The 2,540-nt window shown below is 50.4% G+C and overlaps 1 non-coding gene across 1 annotated transcript; it reads right to left on the bottom strand.

Annotated features, from left to right (window-relative positions):
* Positions 1 to 2,262: 2,262 nt before the first annotated feature.
* On the bottom strand, positions 2,263 to 2,334 carry trnae-uuc (transfer RNA glutamic acid (anticodon UUC)). Its single transcript has one exon. It is a non-coding gene; the product is annotated as a tRNA-Glu (tRNA).
* Between the last annotated feature and the right edge of the window lie 206 nt (positions 2,335 to 2,540).

Raw genomic sequence — 2,540 nt, 5'->3', positions numbered from 1 at the left:
GTTCCATTCAAATTTCTCAAACATTATCTTGCCTCCCTAAAAGACTTGCAGACTTGAAAGCATAAAGCCACGCTGGTGTGGGTGTGTGGAGGTGGTGAATGAGGCAGCAACGTGTCGTTTAGAAGTTTGGCAAAAAAGGAAGTAGCAGAAGGAGGACGCTTTACATTCCTTTAACCTACACAGCATGTGGGTGGGGGGCTTCCAGAGTCTTGTAGTGGACTTGGTGTGCAAGAAAGCACACGCTTCCCTGAGCGGGAATCGAACCCAGGCCGCGGCGGTGAGAGCGCCGAATCCTAGCCACTAGACCACCAGGGACACTGTTTTCAGCCACGTCTGAAAGGAAGGAGATAGGATTAAGTTCAGGGGCTAGGGCTAGGCTTTTGCCAGATGTACTCGTTCTACAATCATAGGAGAGCATCCGAGTCTGTCCTAAATGCACTTGTCAGTTTTCAGTCCAACTCTTTAGGCTAGCACCTTTGATAGCTCAGTTGGTAGAGCAGAGCACTGTCGTTGTTAATAAGGCGATCCTTAGGTCGCGGGTTCAAATCCGGCTCGAAGAAGACTTTTCTTTTCCCTCGCGCCACTGCGGGATATCATGGCCAGGTGCCTGCCTGCAGATGCGCTGGCATGCCAGAGTGCAATCTGCTGAAGGCAGTGACGGATCATTTACACTGTTCCATTCAAATTTCTCAAACATTATCTTGCCTCCCTAAAAGACTTGCAGACTTGAAAGCATAAAGCCACGCTGGTGTGGGTGTGTGGAGGTGGTGAATGAGGCAGCAACGTGTCGTTTAGAAGTTTGGCAAAAAAGGAAGTAGCAGAAGGAGGACGCTTTACATTCCTTTAACCTACACAGCATGTGGGTGGGGGGCTTCCAGAGTCTTGTAGTGGACTTGGTGTGCAAGAAAGCACACGCTTCCCTGAGCGGGAATCTAACCCGGGCCGCGGCGGTGAGAGCGCCGAATCCTAGCCACTAGACCACCAGGGACACCGTTTTCAGCCACGTCTGAAAGGAAGGAGATAGGATTAAGTTCAGGGGCTAGGGCTAGGCTTTTGCCAGATGTACTCGTTCTACAATCATAGGAGAGCATCCGAGTCTGTCCTAAATGCACTTGTCAGTTTTCAGTCCAACTCTTTAGGCTAGCGCCTTTGATAGCTCAGTTGGTAGAGCGGAGGACTGTAGTTGTTAATAAGGCAATCCTTAGGTCGCGGGTTCAAATCCGGCTCGAAGAAGACTTTTCTTTTCCCTCGCGCCACTGCCGGATATCATGGCCAGGTGCCTGCCTGCAGATGCGCTGGCATGCCAGAGTGCAATCTGCTGAAGGCAGTGACGGATCATTTACACTGTTCCATTCAAATTTCTCAAACATTATCTTGCCTCCCTAAAAGACTTGCAGACTTGAAAGCATAAAGCCACGCTGGTGTGGGTGTGTGGAGGTGGTGAATGAGGCAGCAACGTGTCGTTTAGAAGTTTGGCAAAAAAGGAAGTAGCAGAAGGAGGACGCTTTACATTCCTTTAACCTACACAGCATGTGGGTGGGGGGCTTCCAGAGTCTTGTAGTGGACTTGGTGTGCAAGAAAGCACACGCTTCCCTGAGCGGGAATCTAACCCGGGCCGCGGCGGTGAGAGCGCCGAATCCTAGCCACTAGACCACCAGGGACACCGTTTTCAGCCACCTCTGAAAGGAAGGAGATAGGATTAAGTTCAGGGGCTAGGGCTAGGCTTTTGCCAGATGTACTCGTTCTACAATCATAGGAGAGCATCCGAGTCTGTCCTAAATGCACTTGTCAGTTTTCAGTCCAACTCTTTAGGCTAGCGCCTTTGATAGCTCAGTTGGTAGAGCGGAGGACTGTAGTTGTTAATAAGGCAATCCTTAGGTCGCGGGTTCAAATCCGGCTCGAAGAAGACTTTTCTTTTCCCTCGCGCCACTGCCGGATATCATGGCCAGGTGCCTGCCTGCAGATGCGCTGGCATGCCAGAGTGCAATCTGCTGAAGGCAGTGACGGATCATTTACACTGTTCCATTCAAATTTCTCAAACATTATCTTGCCTCCCTAAAAGACTTGCAGACTTGAAAGCATAAAGCCACGCTGGTGTGGGTGTGTGGAGGTGGTGAATGAGGCAGCAACGTGTCGTTTAGAAGTTTGGCAAAAAAGGAAGTAGCAGAAGGAGGACGCTTTACATTCCTTTAACCTACACAGCATGTGGGTGGGGGGCTTCCAGAGTCTTGTAGTGGACTTGGTGTGCAAGAAAGCACACGCTTCCCTGAGCGGGAATCGAACCCAGGCCGCGGCGGTGAAAGCGCCGAATCCTAGCCACTAGACCACCAGGGACACCGTTTTCAGCCACCTCTGAAAGGAAGGAGATAGGATTAAGTTCAGGGGCTAGGGCTAGGCTTTTGCCAGATGTACTCGTTCTACAATCATAGGAGAGCATCCGAGTCTGTCCTAAATGCACTTGTCAGTTTTCAGTCCAACTCTTTAGGCTAGCACCTTTGATAGCTCAGTTGGTAGAGCGGAGGACTGTAGTTGTTAATAAG

This window comes from Hoplias malabaricus, unplaced genomic scaffold (genome assembly GCF_029633855.1).
Source record: "Hoplias malabaricus isolate fHopMal1 unplaced genomic scaffold, fHopMal1.hap1 scaffold_94, whole genome shotgun sequence".
NCBI classification, from domain to species: domain Eukaryota; kingdom Metazoa; phylum Chordata; class Actinopteri; order Characiformes; family Erythrinidae; genus Hoplias; species Hoplias malabaricus.
This window is presented reverse-complemented; position numbering and strand designations above follow the sequence as displayed.